This window comes from Nomascus leucogenys, chromosome 12, assembly GCF_006542625.1.
Source record: "Nomascus leucogenys isolate Asia chromosome 12, Asia_NLE_v1, whole genome shotgun sequence".
Taxonomy (NCBI): Eukaryota; Metazoa; Chordata; class Mammalia; order Primates; family Hylobatidae; genus Nomascus; species Nomascus leucogenys.
In genome coordinates, this window is record NC_044392.1 from 41,577,796 (window position 1) to 41,596,087 (window position 18,292).

Genomic DNA, 18,292 nt, shown 5'->3' on the forward strand with positions numbered 1-18,292 from the left:
GAAGGGAGGAATACTGGGCAAAGTGCAGTGAGTGATACAGGAAGGAGGGTAGAGATGAGAGGTTGCAGTGCTAACCCCTGTCTTCAGTTTCCTCCCCATCCTCATTCTCACTTGCTTTGGGGGGTGGTGTAGGTTGGAATTAAGAGGGGACAGGACCACACAGCTGAATACAGACTACGAAGGCAGTGTCCACAGGGAAGTAAGGCCCTTTCTAGTCAATGGAATTGGGTAATCCTGCCTGCTGCCTTTGGCTGGGTCTGCCTCTACAGCCGGAACAGTTTCTCAGTCACTAGGAGGGTGGGGCTGGCTGCTGGCACAGCCATCAGTCCTGGCAAGTGAAGCTGTTTCCAGGTGAGAGGTCCCTCAGGCAGGCTTGGGGTGAGGTGGTCTGTGTTGGAGTTGGCCAGACCCATGTAGGGGCTGAGGGTGGGAGTTGCAGTGGTGAGGAGAGGTGGAAAGCTGGGGAATGAGCAGGAGTGAGTTGGTGGTGGTTGCTGGAGGGAAGAAGCCATGTTGATTGATCCTAAGCATCTGTGAACTAAGTGCCTGGGAGAGACTAGCGGCAGAGCTTCCTTTCTAGGTGAGTGGCCTTGGGCCATGATCATTAATTTTGGGTCAGGTTGTCTCTAGCACCTATCTTTGAGCGAGGCATGAGTGTTCCACCCACAGTTTCTTTTTTTCTTTTCTTTTCTTTTTTTTTTGAGACAGTCTGGCTTTGTCACCCAGGCTGGAGTGCAGTAGCATGATCGCTCTTGTTCTCCAGGCTGGAGTGCAGTGGCGCGATCTCAGCTCACTGTGACCTTCGCCTCCCAGGTTCAAGCGATTCTCCTGCCTCAGCCTCCCGAGTAGCTGGGATTACAGGCATGTGCCACCACGCCCGGCTAATTTTTTTGTATTTTTAGTAGAGACGGGGTTTCTCCATGTTGGTCAGGCTGGTCTTGAACTCCCGACCTCGGGTGATCTGCCTGCCTCGGCCTCCCAAAGTGCTGGGGTTACAGGTATGAGCCACCGTGCCTGGCTATTTTTTGTATTTTTAATAGAGATGGGGTTTCACCATGTTGGCCAGGCTGGTCTCGAACCCCTGGGCTCAAGCGATCTGCCTGACCTCATGGCTCTGCCTTTTCTTGCCATCTCCCAACACCCCAGCCTCGGCCTCCCGAAGTGCTGGGAGCCCCACCCATGTCTAACCACTAGGTATTACCTTTACCCCAAGGCTTCCCAATCAGACTCTGTGTCTACCCAGGGGGAATTTGAGAGACCCTGGGCCAGTCTGACATTAGGGTCCAGCCCCATCAGCTTCACCCGGGGCCTGGCCTTCCTTGCCCCTTTCCCCTTTTCTACTTGAGGTATCTCTGTCTCCTAGGAGGAGAAAGCCACAACACTGTGCCTGAGGGAAACAGGTTTGTAACCAGAGCTTTTGTTCTCTCCCCTTTTGTTGCCCTGCTTCTCTGAGGCTCCCTCTTCCAAGAAGCACCCACTGGGGGCCAGGCCCCATGCCAGTTCTTCATAGCCATGGCAGTCAGCCTTATGCCCACACCACGCTTAGCCTTGCCACACCACACCTCGGGAGAGACTGTATTTGCCTGCTTGCTGCACTCCCACAGGCTGTGGCACAGATAAGATAGGCTGCAGCCTATGGGCAAATTCCCAGGGGATTAGATCCTTTATCTCTCATTCAGGAAGGCTTTGTGGAATGCTAGTGAGGGAGAGTGATGTCATTGCAGAGAAAACATTGAATTCGCTATTTATACTAAAACAACAAGCTATTTGCCACCTTCCTTGGTTTAACTATTTATAGCTATAAATTATTGGCCACAAGCCTCGCAACTCCGAGAAATACCATTTGTCACAGTGCCAGCACTGAGAACCACTGCCTTCTCCCAGAAGATTCTCACAAACGCCCAGGAGGTGGGTATTACTGTAATGTGTTCCCCATTTTGTCTTTAGATGAGGATACTGGTCTCAGAAGGTCCAAGGAATGTGCCCAGGGCCACAAAGCAATTAAGGGAGAAGCAGGGATTTGCATCCAATCAACCTGGCTCTGAACCCGGCTGAGCCTGTGCAGTTCTAGGCTCAGCAAGAAGTGAAGCTGTCAAGGGACTAGGGGACAGAGGTGATGGTGGGTGGCAGGGCGATGCTCCTCATCTGTAAGCTGAAGATGATAATTCCTTCCTCATGAAGTTGCCGTGAGGATGAGATGAGCCCTGGAAAGCACTTTGCATGGGGAATGCTAGCACATAGTGCTCAGGAAATGGAAGTGTGGGGAATAAAAGGTAGAACATTTGTGTATGGACCCTGGGCTGAGAGGGAGCTAATGCCCAGCAGTTTCATGCCCTTCACCACTGTCCTGTTGAACACGGGCAAAGATGCTTTCAGTGGCCCTATCCCCACTACCTGGCATAGCTTATTTTCAAGGGAGACACCAGCTGTATTTGAGAGGTGCTCAGCCATTGGGCTCACCTTTCTTCTGGCTGCACCCACCACCACCCAAGCATTGTGAGGAATCTCAATGTCCCCTTAATCCATCTAACTGCAGACTTAGCTGCTTCCTTCTGGAGCTGGCCTCCACTGGTATCTCAACATTTTCCAGCTTTCTGTTTGTCTGCTTTTTAGCATTTTTTCTCACCTGAGGTTACAATTGCATCCTTAACTTGGCTTCTCTCATCTCTGACCCCACTTCAGGCCCTGGAGCCCAGACTAGGCACCAGCCTGTGTATGGTTCTGCCTTTTCTTGCCATCTCCCAACACCTTATTGTGTGGCTCACTACAGTGGTGTCTCTCTCTTTTTTTTCCTTACATTTTTCTTTATTATTATTATTATACTTTAAGTTCTAGGGTGCATGTGCATAACGTGCAGGTTTGTTACATAGGTGTATATGGGCCATGTTGGTTTGCTGCACCCATCAGGTCGTCATTTACATTAGGTATTTCTCCTAACGCTATCTCTCCCCCAGCCTCCCAGCCCCACAACAGGCCCCAGTATGTGATGTTTCCCTCCCTGTGTCCATGTGTTCTCATTGTTCAACTCTTTCTTTCTTTCTTTTTTTTTTTTTAACTTTAAGTTCTGGGATACAGGTGCTGAACATGCAGGTTTGTTGCGTAGGTATACGTGTGCCCTGGTGGTTTGCTCCACCTATCAACCCATCACCTAGGTTTTAAGCCCCGCATACATTAACTATTTGTCTTGATGCTCTCCCTCCCCTCGCCGCACCCCTTCCCCGACCACAGACCCTGGTGTGTGTTGTTCCCCTCTCTGTCTATGTGTTCTCATTGTTCAACTCGCTACAGAGGTGTCTCCTAACACTCTGAACTTGCAGGGCTTCTCCTGCCGCCTGGAACAATCTCCTTCCAGGTCGCACCCTCGCTTGCTCCTTTATCTCCTTCAGGTTTTTGTTCAGACGTCATCTTCCCTGATCACCTCGTTTAAAACTGCACACTTCACCCTGAGCCTGGACCCTATGCTCCATTCCTGCTTTCTTTTATCACCACCTGACACCTAATATATTTTACTTATTTATTTTCTGTCCCCACCCATAGAATGTACACTACACAAAGGCAGGCTTTTGTTGGTTTTGCTCACGTAGAGTAGTGGTTGGCATGTTGTAGGTGCTGGATAAATATTTGTTGAATGAATGAGTGAGCATGACACCACCCTCATGCTCCTCAGCCCCCTGGCTTGGCAACACAGTGCCCAGCCAGCCCAAGGGCCTAGCAAACCAGCCTGTCATCAGATCTAAGATACAGCCCAGCTCATCTCTCCGCTTCCAATGCTTCCAGATTATTCATTTCCAAAAAATAAAAACCCAAGAAGCTGCATTTCCTATGGGCAGAGGAGAGGAGGTTGGAGGGTGGATTGCATGCTCTGGAAAAATGGAAGGTGATTTGAGGATTTTGGGAAAAAAGAACAGGAGGAGGGCAGGAGGAAGAGGTAGGAGCCCGCTTGGGTTCATTTGCTCCTTGCCTTCAGTCTGGAAGTGGAAAATCACTGTGGAGGCGGAGGGAAAGTAGGCTTGGCCCATTGTGGCCAATGGAAAGGAGAGTTGGGGAAGGGAGGCGGAGAGGAGGAGGAAGAGGGGGGAGAAGGAAGAAGGTTTCAGATGCTCCACCCAGTTTGGCTCACCTGTGGGTAACAAGAGTAGCCCTCTGCAGCCTATTCATATGCTTGTGAGTGTGCATCCAGGTGTGTGAGAATTCTCAGGGCTAGGGCTGGGGGCCAGGAGGTGGGGTGTGGTGCAGGTAGGAGGAGATGAATCTGTGACTGTGTGTGGAGGCTGCCTACGAGTATGTGTTTACCAAGGATTGGGGATAATGGGTGCAGAGAGGTGTTTGTCCTACGTGCGTAGGCATCTGTGTGTTTGTACATGGCTCCGTGGAGAACAATATGTCTCATTCCTGCCTCCACAGCTGAAGGAGGCCTTTGAGAGCTTGGCAGAAGGCCCAAGGAGCAGTGGAACGGGGAAAGTGCTGGATGATAGGACCCCAGAGAGGGAACAATAAAGGGCCTGAGATTAAATTTGTTGAAGAAAAGGCTAAAAGGGTGAATTAATAACTGTCTTCTTGCAAAGAAATGGATTTTAGTCCTAGTGGCCAGGGAGGTAGATTAGAAGAAAATGCACCAAAGTTGCATCTAGAGAAATTTAGATTAGACAAGGAAAAATGATCCTCTTGACTCTGGAGGTTATTAGCCTTTGGAATCTCTTAAGGGTCAGGAGGAATGTCTTCAATAATAGGACAAAATGCATCTTCTTGCAGAGGAAAATGGGCAGTTCTGCCTGGGAATGGTCATATACACACTCATTTTTTTCATTCATATATTCATTCATTTAACAATTATTGAGATCCTACTTTATGTCAGGCTTTATGGAGGATGTGGATGATTAATACATGATCTCTTTGCTCAAAGAGTGCATAGTTCTGTAGGGGAGATACAACACAGAAGCCATAATATTTATTTTTTGAGACAGAGTCTCTCTCTGTTGGCCAGGCTGGAGTACAGTGGTACGATCTCGGCTCACTGCAACCTCTGTCTCCCGGGCTCTAGCAATTCTTCTGCTTCAGCCTCCCCAGTGGCTGGGATTACAGGCGCGTGCCATCACGCCCGGCTAATTTTTGTATTTTTAGTAGAGAGGGATTTCACCGTGTTGGCCAGGCTGGTCTCAAACTCCTGACCTCAGGTGATCCGCCCAACTCGGCCTGTCAAAGTGCTGGGATTACAGGTGTGAGCCACCACACAGGCCAGAAGCCACAATAATTCAGGAAACTTGTGACATGTGCCTTTGGAGAAATGCAAATAGGGCTTTGTGGGAGGACTACTGCCTACCTCTCAATGCTCTGGATAAATTCCTGGATGGTGACTGGTGGTGATGTCATGGGGAGCTGAGGCCGCATACCTCAGGGATCATCTCCCCTGATCAACCCAGGGGAGTGGGAGAGCCGGCTGGGGGGACTGCTCTGGAAAAAGGAGCAGTCCCTGGCTTTGTGGTCAGAAGTCAAGTTTCAGTGTGGGGTGAGGGGCTATTTCTTTCCTGCCTGAGGCGGGGGTGGAAGACAAAAAGGCCTGAGTCAGGGTGAGAACCAGGGATCAGGTAAGGACAGATCAACATCACTGGAGCTGGGGGTAGGTCTGAAGTGGTTATATAAACACCTCCTCAGATACTGGGACTGTCAACTGTTTCACATCACTGTTGGCAGGACCTGAATTTTTTTTTCTTTTTCTTGAGACAGAGTCTTGCTCTGTTGCCCAGGCTGGAGTTCAGTGGTACGATCTCGGCTCACTGCAACCTCCGCCTCCCAGGTTCAAGCAATTATCCCTGCCTCAGCCTCCTGAGTAGCTGGGAGTATAGGTGCCTGCCACCACGCCTGGCTAATTTTTGTATTTTTAGTAGAGATGGGGTTTCGCCATGTTGGCCAGGCTGGTCTCGAACTCCTGACCTCAGGTGATCCACCTGCCTCAGCCTCCCAAAGTGCTGGGATTACAGGCATGAGCCACCACCCGTGGCCTCTCTCCCATTTTATAGATGAGGAAACTGAAGCTAAGAGAATAAAAGTAACTTGCTGAACCCAGGTAGTGGAAAAACAGATTTAAACTTCTGACCACTGAAGCCCAACCTATTGCTCACCCTGTCATGGGGCTCCCCTGTGAGGTGGCTGACCCTGGGGAAGGGTTCAGCCTGCAACGGACTTGAGCTGTGGTTTCTCTGTGAGTGGAGGCCCAGGGCCACAGTGGAGGAAGGAAGAGGTCAGGTTTGGGAAGAGGTGCAGGAAGTTCAGTTCTGCAGCTGCCACTCCTCTGAGGCAAGCGAGGATCTGGCAGCTTTAGATGGGAACTAATGGAGAGTACCTGAGATCCAGCCCCTGGATCCTACAACTTGAGGTTTCCGTCCCCAAGTCTCCCTGATCTCTCTGGACCCTCCTCAGACAGCCAACTTTTATCTCCAGCAATAAAAGCTATCACAACTCTCAGGACGATACCTGAGAGTCATACTTTCAAGGCATTAGCATATCTGTTAATTCCAGAGAGGCTTGTCTCCTCCTGGTAGGGCTTTAGTAGTTTTGTACCCTTTAGAGAGAAGAGAAGAGCTAAGCCTAGAGACTGTAAGTGATTTGCCCAGGGTCCCAGTGTTCTTGGGAGTAGAAAGCATGCCTTATGTATCTTTGTGTGGCTCACAAGTCTCAGAACAGACAGTGTCAGGCCCAGAAGGAGCTCAGTCCAAGTTCATTGTATTGAAATGGTTCTGTATGCACTAGAATCCGGGTCTCTGGACTCCTGGTCACCCACGTGATGTTGAAAATACCCAAAATCAAGTGTACCCCTAGAGATGAGTTTGGCTGTAGACTACAGTGGACACAGGGTGGTGGGATACCCCAGTTCCTATCCTATATTTTCTCCTAACCCTGCTACAAGGAGTCTCAACTTCTTAAAACTTGTTCTGTTCTCTAAGTGAGTCCTCAGACTGACAGCATTGGACTCTCCTGGCGTGCTGGTTGGAAATGCAGATTCCATGATGTGGTCTGGTCATAGAGACACAAAGCCCAGTGGTCACTGAGGGATGTGGTCTCTGCATGGGCAAGACTGTGACTATCTTAATACCCTGCTGGGCCTCCCCATGCTGCCTGGTAGAGTAGGCTTTCCACAGATAAATGTGTTAAATGAATGGAAAAAGAAAAAAAAAAAGAAATGCAGATTCCAGTTAGACCTATGAGGCCTATGGACTGAGAATTTGTGGCAGAGGTAGTGGAGGTGGTATCTTGAATTTGCATTTAAACACACTTCCCCCATAATCCTTAGGCAGCCGTGACCTAGGAGATTCGGGGGAGAAGTTTCTCCTGCCAGCAAGAAAATTGAGGTCTGAGAGGCCCTGGCCTTGAGGCCTTGAACAAGAGTTGGCCCTACCCCCTACCCTGCACTGTTTGGTGACTGTGGCTAGGTTGCCAGGGGAACCAGGCTGTGTAACTTCCTGGCTTTGGCGGTTTCCCCCTCCTTGGCCTTATCTCAGCATCCGCCACCCAGTCCAGGGCCTGTGCTGGTCACGTAGGAGGGGAAGCCGGTGCCAGGCGTGCAGAGGCGTGTCTAGGATACCAGGGCAAGGCTGGCCCAAGGACCTGGGGCGGGCAAGAGGGTGGAGATGTGGTTTTCAAGAAGGCAGGGAGGCTGCAGATTTGTTAATGTCTTTCTCTTTGGTCTGGGAGATATCGCACTATGGGAATGTGGGGAAGGGGTTTGGTCAGAGCCTGGGGCTCTGTCTGTCATTACTCTGGTATTTCAACTCCTCATTCATGGCCTAATTCCCCCTCCCTGGGAGTACGGGCACCAATAATACTGTGGCCTGGCCTGTGTCGCCTTTTCTCCTCCTTCCTCCCTCTGCTCTCTAGACTTAGGGCCTCTAGCCGCAAGTGCCCCTCAGTACTCCTCACTACCATCCTCACCCTAACATCTCTGCCCCAGCTTTATTCACCCCTACTCATTCTCCTTGGTTCCACATTTCTTCCTGTTCTTCAGACTCTCTCCCCTCTCCGTGCCCCATGCACAGGTCTCTCAGAAGGTAGCAGGAAGCCCTGACAGTCTTTAAGAATGGAAAAGAGAAAAAGTTTTTAAGAAAGAGGGAAGGCAGGAAATAGTTGAATAAAATAATTCATGCATTTAAATATTTGTTTATGTTCTAAGCCATACTTTGAAGCAGTTTTGAGAATTCAAGTGTTCCAGGAAGAAGGAGAATAATGAAAATAGTGAAATAGCCTCTCAGGCCTCTATGCAACTTGGAGGATTTATGATCTGATTCCTAATGGTGTTTATATTACATTAAGAACAAATGCCCCTCACCCACCCCCTGCCCCACCATATTTCCTTGCTCTGGGGGAAAGAAGTGCAAAGAAAACAGCCAGACACTGTGTAAATTGATTTTTCCAGCCTGGTCTTATCTTCATGGTATCTCTCTTTGGGGCTATTACCCTATCTCACAGATTAAGAAACAAGGCCCAGGTGGTTCAGCAAGTTACCCAAGTCTCTCAGCTCTAAGTGGCTGAGCCAGGGTTCAAAACCTGCTAATCTGTCTCCAAAATTAGTCACCACTTCTCTTCTTCACTTTGCTCCCCCAGGGAACACAAATCAGGGAGACTTCTTCTAGGATATCCTAGACGGAATTATTGACTAGGAACCAGGCCTAGAAGAAATGATGCTGTACTGAGCACCGAATGGGCATTGCAGAATTCCTTTATTGCGGGGGGTGGGCACCCCTAGTATGGGAGCAGAGGCTATATAGGGCATTGCGGACAGTTCCAAAGGAAGGGGGGACCCCTATCCTGGAGAATTCCCAGTAGTTAGCAAAGGAGTTCAGAGGAAACATGAGAGAAATAGACCAACATTAACACAAGTTATATGCACTTGCAAAGACTTTTCCACAGGAATGTGGAAACCCTGTGTCTCATTCCAAATCTATGGTCCTGCTATCCGCATCCCAGTTTCTTCGCCTTCTTCTTTCACATCCAGCCTCAACATCTCTGATCCCTGCACTGAGAGGTGCAGTTTCCTAAATGCGGTTCAGAGAAAGGGGACAGGGAAGAGAGGAGGAGAAGGCAGGGGACAGGAGGGGAGGGAAGGGGACGGGAAGAACAGAGCAAGAATCAGGGAACCAGTCGCCTTTCTCATTGTTCTTAGACAGGAGACATGCTGGAGTAACAGGCTAGACTTTTCATTGTAACTATACGGCTGTGCTGGACCTTGTCTCCCAGACTCCTCTCATTTAAATATGCTTATTCATCAGAGGGTCAAAATTCCTATCCCTCCCACCTCTGCTGTGCGGGGAGCACCTCAGGGCCAGTGGGGTGACCAGCACCCAGGTCCAGTGGCTGTGAGGTAGAGGTGCCAGGACCAAGTCCAGCCCAAGATTGCTGGGCTCTGCTCCTGGCTCCTCCACACCCAGCTCCTCTCTTGGATCTGAGCTCCTGGCCCCTGGCTGACAATCAAGCTTTATTCTGAGACTTCTCTGGGAGTAGGAAGGGTCAGGGAGGCCAAGGTGGGGTTAGGGTTTGGCAGAGAATCTGGACCTGCTTTGTTTCTCAGGTATCTTTAGTCTAAACATTCCCCCTTGTTCTCAGTCCTTGGCTTGCTGGGCAGTGAGAACGGGTTGAAAATGGGATCAAGAACAAGGAGGAGAGTGAAATGAGAGCTTGGGGGAAGGAAAGGGACTCTAAAGATGCACAAGTAGAAAAGGGAGAAAGAAAAGCTGGAAAACAACAGTGAGGAGAAGAGTAAGTGGAGCTCAGCCTAGGTTGGGAGGTGAGAGTGAGGACACCCCCGCTCCCCACCCCCAGCAGCACCAGATATGGCTGCAGTTTTGAGCCAAGTTTTGCTGAGAAGGGGAAGGTTGCCTCCCTACTTATCAGGGTGGACCTTGGTTTTGTGAGGTATGAAGCTTATACAATTTTGAAAGCTCCATTTGTGAAAAACAACAAAAAATTATTAAGATTAATTACAGAAGTAAACATTTGTTTTAAATAATAAATTCACAACAAATTGCAAATTAAAAAAACCTGGCAAATACTATAAACATCATAAGATTTAGAAAAGTAACACAGGATTTATGTGAATTAATTGCTTGAAGAAACTCTAAAATACAGTAGTTTTATCCTTACATTTTTGCCTGCATATACTTTGTCTCTTCATATGACAACAATGTTATCATACTATTTTCTGCAGAGAGCATAGAAAGACAATTCAGTCTTTTCTCTGGCATTGTGTGAGAAAAACACTCAAAGTGCTTTTCCTTATTTTCTCACTCAACAAGAACAACCAAGGCAGACAGAAGACTTCTGTGATCAAATGTGGGGGTTTCCTCCCCACCAACAAACAAGCAGTTGATTCTGCAGCAGACACCAGCTCGAATGCAATTCATGCTATCTACCTGGAGATAGTGTGAGATCCCAAAGGTTGGGGACTCAGCCTCCAAAACTGCTCCTTGCTTCAGACAGCAGTCACAAGTCTGGGTATCCGGAACTTCTGACTGAATGGCTTCAAGTTGGAGTTCCCACAACCCCCTCTTTGGGTTCGATTCGTTTGCTGGAGCAGCTCAGAGAACTCAGGGTGACATTTACGTTCACTGGTTTATTATAAAGGATATTGTGAAGGATACAGATAAAGAGATGTGTAGGATGAGATATGGAGGAAGGAGTGTGGAGTTTCCATGCCCTCTCCACCCCTCTCCAACCAGGTGTTCAGCTATCTGGAAGCTCCTGAACCCTGTCCTCTTGGGCCTTTTATGGAGACTTCGTTGGATAGGCATGATTGAAGCATGGACATTGTGTAGAAATGTGATTGGAACAAAAGGGAATAATCTAATACTAACAAACTGGGGAAAACCTGGCAGGACCTGTCTGCTCAGATTTTTCTTGGCCTCTCTGTGCAGCATTCCTTCATTTAGGTATGGGGCAGGACTCTCTGGAATGAGGGTCTTGTGGCCCACAACCAGATTAGAGTCTTACCTTGGGCAAATGAAAGGAGAGCAGAAGATCAAACAGAGAGCGATTCTGTTTCCTGAGGCCTGTTTCTGAGGCCTAGAGCACCCCAACATTATAACAAAAGACTATCTATGGGAGTTATGAGCCAGGAATGGTGGATAAAAAAATTATATATATATATATATATTATTGATTAGATAAATGATAAGATAAATATCACAGGCATGGATTGATCAACACTTCTATTACAGATTAGAATGTTTCACTTCACAGTTCTTTGTAAATCATGTCAATTTTTTTGATAGCTGTCAATTTGGGAAAATCTGTATTAAATTTTTTATATGAGTTGTATGACTTCAGACCATTGTTCAGTAATTAATCCTAAATGTTCTCTTTTTTTTTGACATAGGGTCACACTTGGTCACCCAGGCTCGAGTGCAGTGGCGTGATCTCGGCTCACTGCAGCCCCGACCTCGTGGGTTCAAGGGATCCTCCTGCCTCAGCTCCCAAGTAGCTGGGTCTGTAGCCATGCGCCACCATGCCCAGCTCCTAAATGTTCTTTGAATTGATGGCACTCATTAACCAGTTTGTCATAGGCCCTCACTTTAGTGTGCTAATGTGAATTTTACACAATCTCCACCAATGTCAATGTTTTATGTCAAATCAGCAAGACATTTAGTATTTTCCAAATGTATTCATGGAATTTCCTTCTTCTTATTAGATTACAAACAATCCAAATGCCTATGTGTTCTATTAAAAATTTGTCTATTCTTTTTTTTTTTTTTTTTGAGACAGAGTCTCGCTCTGTTGTCTAGGCTGGAGTGCATTGGCGCTGTCTTGGCTCACTGCAAGCTCCGCCTCCCGGGTTCACGCCATTCTCCTGCCTCAGCCTCCCATCCTCTATTGTTTTTTTTTTTTTAAATAGGGGTGGATAGGCTTCAATTTCATCTAATAATATAAAGAAAAAAAAGTAAAAGAAAAAATAGAGATGGAGTCTCGCTATGTTGCCCAGGCTGTTCTTGAGCCTCTGTGCTCAAGCCATTACCCCACCTCAGCTTCCCAAAGTGCTGGGATTACAGGCGTGAGCCACTGTGCCTAGCCTGCCTATTCCTGTTATTGAATGATAGGCACATCTCATTTTATTGCACTGTACTTTATTGCGCTTTACAGATATTGTGGTTTTTACAAAATAAAAGTTTGTGACAACACTGTTTGAGCAAGTCTATCGGCACCATTTTTCCAACAGCATGTGCTCACTTCATGTCTCTGTGTCACATTTTGGTAATTCTTGAAATATTCCAAATTTTTTCATTATTATTATATCTGTTACGGTGATCTGTGATCAGTGATTTTTGATACTACTATTGTAATTGTCCTGGGGCACCACAAACAGCACCTGTATAAAATGCCAAACTGAATCAATAAATGTTGTGTGTATTCAACCCAACAAAATTGAAATTAGGCTAGTTAATAACCCTACAATGTCTTCTAAGCATTTAAATGAAAGGAAGAGTTACTGTCTCTCACTTTAAATCCAAGGCTGATCCAGGTGAGGAGGCATGCCTATAATACCAGCTCCTCGAGAGCTGAGGAAGGAGGATAGCTTGAGCCAAGGAGTTGGAGTCCAGCCTGGGCTATGCAGCAAGACTCTGTCTCTCTCTGAAAAAAAAAAAAAAAAAAATCAAAAGCTGGAAATGATTAAGCTCAGCAAGGAAGGCACATCAAAAGCCAAGATAATCTGAAAGTTAGGCCTCTCGTGCCAGTCAGCCAAGTTGCAAATACAAAAGAAATGTTCTTGAAGGATATTAAAAGTGCTATTCCAGTGAACACATGAATGATAAGCAAAAGAAACAGCCTTATTTCTGATATGGAGAAAGTTTTAGTGCTCTGGATAGAAGACCACACCAGCCACAAAATTCCCGTAAGTCCACCTAGTTGGGCCGGCGGTGGCTCATGCCTGTAATCCCAGCACTTTGGGAGGCTGAGGCGGGCAGATCACGAGGTCAGGAGATTGAGACCATCCTGGCTAACACGGTGAAACCCCGTCTCTACTAAAAATACAAAAAAATTAGCCAGTGTGGTGGCGGACGCCTGTAGTCCCACGTACTTGGAGGGCTGAGGCAGGAGAATGGCATGAACCCAGGAGGCGGAGCTTGCAGTGAGCTGAGATTGCGCCACTGCACTCCAGCCTGGGCGACAGATGAGACTCCGACTCAAAAAAAAAAACAAAAAACAAAGTCCACCTGGTCAAGAGCAAGGCCCTAACTCTCTTCAGTTCTATGAAGGGTGAGAGAAGTGAGGAAGAAAAAAGTTTGAATTGAGCCAAGGTTGGTTCCGGAAAGAGGTTATCTCCATAACATAAAAGTGCAAGGTGAAGCAGCAAGTGCTGATGCAGAACCTGAAGCAAGTTATCCAGAAGATCTAGCTAAGACAATTGATGAAGGTGGCTACACTAACAGATTTTGAATGTAGATGAAACAGCCTTCTACAGAAGAATATACCATCTAGGACTTTCATGGCTAGACAGAAGTCAATGCTTCAAAACTTCAAAGGGATGGCTGGCTTTCTTGTTAGGGGTTAACACAGCTGGTTCCTTTATTTTTTTATTTTTTATTTTTTTGAGATAGGGTCTCACTCTGTCACGCAGGCTGGAGTGCAGCGGCACAATCTCAGCTCACTGCAACTTCCGCCTCCTGGGTTCAAGTGATTTTCGTGCCTCGAGTAGCTGGGATTACAGGCACATGTCACCATGCCCAGCTCATTTTTTTTGTATTTTTAGTAGAGACAGGGTTTCACCATGTTGGCCAGGCTGGTCTCAAGCTCCTGACTTCAAATGATCTGCCCGCCTAGGCCTCCCAAAGTGCTGGGATTACAGGCGTGAGTCACTGCACCCAGCCAGCTGGTTCCTTTAAGTTGAAAGCAATGCTTACTTATCATTCCAAAAATCCTAAGGCCCTTCAGAATTATACTAAATTGGTTCTGCCTGTGCTCCATCAATGGACCAACAAAGCAGGGATGACAGCACATTTGTTTACAGCATGGTTTACTGAATATTTTAAGCCCACTGTTGAGACCTACTGCCCAGAAGAAAAGATTCCTTTCAGAAATTACTGCTCATTGACAATGCATCTAGTCACCCAAGGACTCTGACGGAGATGTAGTAGAAGAGCAATATTGTTTTCATTTCTGCTAACACAATATCCATTTTGTAGCCCATGGATTAAGATGTAATTCCAATTTCAAGTCTTATTATTTAAGAAATACATTTTGTAAGGCTATAACTGCCATAGATAATGATTTTTCTGATGAATCTGGGCAAAGTAAATTGAAAACCTTCTGAAAAAGATTTGCTATTCCAGATGCCATTAAGAACATTCATGATTCATGAGAAAAGATCAAAACATTGAGATTAACAGGAGTCTGGAGGAAGGTGATTCCAACTCTCATGGATGACTTTTAGGGGTTCAGGACTTCAGTGCAAGAAGTAACTGCAGACATGGTGGAAATAGCAAGAGAGCTAGAATCAGAAATGGAACCTGAAGATGTGATCAAATTGCTGCAATCTCATGATAAAACTGGAATGGTGAGGAGTTGTTTCTTAGGGGGTAGAATCTACTCCTATTCCGTTGATGATGGAGCCTTAAAACAACCAACAAACAAACAAACAGAAAAGAGTTTACTCGTGGTGAAGACACTGTAATCATTATTGAAATGACAAAAAGGAATTTAGAATATTCCATAAACTTAGAGGATACAGTAGTGGCAGGGCTTGAGAGGACTGATGCCAAATTTGAAAGAAGTTCTACTGTGGGTAAAATGCTATGAAACAGCATTACATCCCACAGAGAAATCTTTCATGAAAGAGAGTCGGCCGGGCGTGGTGGCTCACGCTTGTAATCCCAGCACTTTGGGAGGCAGAGGTGGGCGGATCACCTGAGGTTGAGAGTTTGAGACCAGCCTGACCAACATGGAGAAACCCCATCTCTACTAAAAACACAAAATTAGCCGGGCGTGGTGCTGCATGCCTGTAATCCCAGCTACTTGGGAGGCTGAGGCAGGAGAATCACTTGAACCCGGGAGGCAGAGGCTGTAGTGAGCGGAGATCACGCCATTGCACTCCAGCCTGGGCAACAAGAGCAAAACTCCGTCTCAAAAACAAACAAACAAACAAATACAAAACTAACTCGGTGTGGTGGTGCACGTAATCCCAGCTACTCTGGAGGCTGAGGCAGAAGAATATCTTGAACCCGACAGGCAGAGTTTGCGGTAAGCCGAGATCACATCATTGCACTTCAGCTTGGGCAACAAGAGTGAAACTCCATCTGAAAAAAAAAAAAAGAAAGGAAGAGTCAACTGATGCGGCAAACTTCACTGTTGTCGTATTGTAAGAAACTGCTGCAGCCACCTCTGCCTTCAGCAAGTGCTACGCTCATCAGTTAGCAGCCATTAACAGTGAGGCAAGATGGCAGGATCCTCCACCAGCAAAAAGATGGTGACTCTCTCTGAAGACTCAGATGTTGGCACTTTTTAGCAATAAAGTATATTTAAATTAAGGGATGCACTTTTTTTAGACATAATGCTATTGCACACCTGATAGACTACAGTATAGTGCAAATGTAACTTTCATATGCACTGGGAAACCAAATAATTTGTGTTGCTCACACTGTATTGTGATATTAGTTTTACTGCAGTGCTCTGAAGCCTAATCTGCAGTATCTCCAAGGTATGCCTGTAGACACATTGCCAAGGGTTCTTCTCTGAGCCTTGACATGTGCTTATGTAAATGAGAGGCCTGAAGCTTAAGCATTATTAGCTTTGAGATAAATTTTTATTGTATTTTATTTATTTTATTTTTCAAGACAGGGTCTCACTCTGTCACCCAGGCTGGGTGCATTGGCACGATCATGGCTCAGAGCAGCCTCAACCTCTGAGGCTCAAGTGATCCTCCTAGTGCAGCCTCCCAAGTAGCTGGGACCACCAGCGTGTACCACCATGCCTGGCTAATTTTTGATTTTTTGTAGAGATGGGATCTCCCTGTGTTGCCCAGGCTGGTCTCTAACTCCTGGATGTAAGCAATCCTCCTGCCTTGGGCTCCCAAAGTATTGGGATTACAGGCATGTAATTGCCTGCTGGGAGGCAAGTCCCTTACGCTGCACTCTGTCATTTCCTCCTTCCTGCCTCAACTTTTTTTTTTTTTTTTCTTGAGACAGAGTCTTGCATTGTTGCTTGGGTTGGAGTGATCTTGGTTCACTGCAATCTCCCCCTCCTGGCTTCAAGTGATTCTCCTGCCTGAGCCTCCTGAGTAGCTGGGATTACAGGTGCCTGCCACCACCCCCGGCTACTTTTTGTATTTTTAGTAGAGACGGGGTTTCACTATGTGGGCCAGGCTGGTCTCGAACTCCTGACCTCATGATCTGCCTGCCTCGGCCTCCCAAAGTGCTGGGATTACAGGGATGAGCCACCGCACCCAGCCCTTTTGGCCTCAACTTTGCACCTTTTCTTCAGAGAGTCACCCTGGGCTGAGAAAAGAATAGATTTTCAATTTGGACAGTTATTTTTCTTGGCCTCAGTTTCCTCTTTGGTTACAGGGATAGTAACTACGTCATGCAGATGTGCCTGGGAGAATGGGGTGAATACAGGAAGCACCTTATCCACAGTGGGCCGGTTACTTGTCTTCCCTTCTTTCTGAGCTGCAGGGAAGGGGGTTCTAATACCAAGGCTTAGTAAGGAAGGTTCCCAGGAACAGAACAGCCCCCTCTCTCAGTCCCAAGCCTCCCAAGGACTGTGCTCCTCCTCTTCAGGCCTTCCCTTCTCCCTCTGATTAAGCCTTCAACACTTGGTGGGACTCTGGGCAGGGGACACAATTTCGTACTCTTGATCCCAAAGGAGATAAAGGCTGGGAAATCTAGGGAAGGAATGTGAAGCCTGTTGGAGTAAGTCCTTTTAAAAGCAGCAAGAAGTGACCTTGTCTCCCTCCTTCCATTCCCCTGGGGCTTGTGAACAGCCTTCAGTGCCCAAGTTGGAGTAAGAGCTTCAGAAAGACTGGCTGTGAGGGTTTGGAGAGAGGTTTGAGAAAGCAGCTCAGAGACTCACAGAGTCACACCAAGAGCTTAGCTAATCAGCACCGGAAGAAGACAAATGTCCTTGGTCTGGTGGGACAGCTTCGTGAGGCTTGGAGCATGCAGCCTACCGAAGTGAGTTCAATGCCAGCCCTGCAAGTTGGGAGGTAGAGAGGCCAAACCAAATTGGAAAAAATGACAAAACCCCTATGTACTTTCTAGAACAGTACATACCAGCTAGGAAGTGTTAAAAGACAAGTTCCCCAAAGTCAGTTCCTTAGCTTTTGACTTATTCTAATGTAGGGCTTCCATTTTTAATAAACTCTCCCAGGTGATTCTTAGCTGCAGACTTGAGGCCCGCAATTTAAGAAACTGCTCTTGAGACTGCATAGACATCCTCAGGGCTGGAAATTCTTTGTTGACCTGACCAGACTCTCTCCTGCTGTGAAACTGGTTTGTCCTGATCCTGCTGGCTTCTCTGCAGACTACACTCATCAGGGGTTGGCTTGGCGCCTCCTGGGCAGTGGGGCAAGAGTAATCATAGCAACCTAGGTGAAGTCCCAGAGGAAAACTGTGACCCTGGGCGAGGCTCTTGGGGCCGCTGACAGTTAAAACCCCCTCGGCCCATAGTAAGCTCTTTAGGTTCTGGTTCTGACCCGAAAGTTTGGCCAAAGCCAAAGTGGAGAGCAGGGCACGCCAGGGCGGGTCAATCTTTCAGAGCCGCGGTTGGGCTGGAGCGTGGAGCTGCAACGGTTGGAGCGACGGGCTCCGGTTCCTAAGGCACCGGCACAAGGCAACCGCCCACTGGAGGTGGGAGGGGCGGGGCCGGGGGCGGGGCCTGAGCCGAAGAACGCGGGCTAGTGGTTGCCAAGGTAACGCGTCAACACCAGGGCCTTGGCGGCGCCGAGGCGGCGGCAGAGGTCCGAAGTCAGGGCGTGTGGCTGAGGAGATGGTGAGGGAGAACCTCAGATGGGCCTCTTGTGTCCTGAATTGGGTGGGGGCTCTGTGTGGGGAAAGTGGGGGCCTAGGGGAGGGCACAGTTGGGTCTAGGGGTCAGGAGGGCCCAGGAGTAAGGAGAACACCTCTAGAAGAAGCAAAGGAGATCCTGAGGTGGGTTCAGAAGAGGAATTAGGGATAGCATCGACAGTGATTGGAAATGTGGAGCGTGCTGAGCGGAGGAATTGGGGAGAATGGGATGCCCCAACCCTCTCCCTATTGCCATCAGAGCAGGGCCTCCGTGGACCAAAGATTGTGGATGTGGTGTGGGAAAAAACACTGGT